This window comes from Cynara cardunculus (genome assembly GCF_001531365.2).
Source record: "Cynara cardunculus var. scolymus isolate 2C chromosome LG 8, CcrdV1, whole genome shotgun sequence".
NCBI lineage: Eukaryota > Viridiplantae > Streptophyta > Magnoliopsida > Asterales > Asteraceae > Cynara > Cynara cardunculus.
Window position 1 is genome coordinate 13,255,573 of NC_037535.1, and position 1,697 is coordinate 13,257,269.

Here is a 1,697-nt window from a genome sequence, read left to right on the forward strand (position 1 = left end):
CATACATACATACATACATACATACATACATACATACATACATACATACATACATACATACATACATACATACATACATACATACATATAGGTGAAAGATCGTGTGAGAAACAAAATTAAGGTGAGAAGCATAAGAAAGATCATGACCTTTGATCACCTTTAATTTCAAATTCACCCATGAATTGCGTTTAACACTAAAATTAATATGATGCATCTTATTCTAATGTGCATCAAATATCACTTTTTACGCTTCTCACATTAACTCTCTTTTTCACCGGAACCCAACCCTATAAATATATACTAGAAGAGTACTCGAGCAATGCAGCGAGACACATCTCGATTTTAATGTTCTATTTTATTATTTGTCTCTATCGATGTTATAATACGATTTTATGTGTTTTTAAGAAGCAATAATGATTTTATTTTTTTAATAAAATATAAATTTAAAGATATCATAAAAATTTAAAAAATATATATATTAATGTTAATATCAAATCAACTATTTAAAAGTTTAATAATGAAATAATTTATTTTTGGTTTAATAATATAACATTTTATAATGATAACAATTAAGTATTCTGTCAAAACTCAATTACTATCCTAATTATATTTTAGATTTTTTATATTTAAAATGAGATGTTTATTATATATTTGATTATGTTTATCTGCAGTTAGTTATATCACTACAACAAAAAGGGTTTTATAGGACACTCGTTAGTGTCCTAATAAGGTAGTTAATAGGACTTTTAAGTTTATAGGACAAAAAATGTGTGTGTCTCATCTAAAGGTGTTGTATTAGGTTAATAGGATGAATTTARGTGTCCTAAAAAACTCTAGGATTATGATACAAAACACATAGTCCTATAAAATGGTTTAAGTAACACTAGAAAGTGTCCTAATAGACTATAATATAGGACACTTTATGTTGTCACAAAATGTTTACATTTAGAAACAATTATGGGCGTCCCAAAAAATGTTTTTATAGGACGAAATTGAATGTCCCTAAAAATGTTTTTATAAAACAAATTTTAGTGTCCTATAAAATGAAATAAGTAATACTAAAAAAATGTCCTAATAGGCTAWAATAATTAACACCAAAAGCGTCCTAAATGACTATAATACGAGACGCATCATCCAATTATAAAATCCTTCAGTAATATTACATTTAGAAGCATACATGAACGTTTTACGAATTGATTTGATAAAAGAAAATTCGAAGTTGTACAAATACTTATATGAGTACCAACTACCAAGTTATGTATCCACCACAAAGTTGTATCATGACAAAACTAAGTATTGAACAAGAATTACGCAAATACAAAAAATCTCTTGACAGAAGTCCAAATTTTCCAGCTATAATTTACGAGACTCAAGCTCGATTAAACTAGCATAAAAATGTGATTGAAAGTCACTAACGCTCAAGAATTTTACAAGTATCCCAACAAAATAGTGTAACACTTGTTTTAAAAAGAAAAAAGTGAAGAAAGAAATACCAATGCAACCAATTTTCATGCCAGACCAAGCAAGAGCTCTTAGAGCAGACTGGGCTCCTAGACCAGGAGTCTTGGTCTTGTTACCTCCTGTAGCCCGCAACTTTATGTGAAGAGCATTAATCCCAAGCTCCTGTGCATGCCAATCAAACCAAAAACCTCAAACCAACATAGCAAAGAAACAGGAATCCCTAAATAATAATAGAA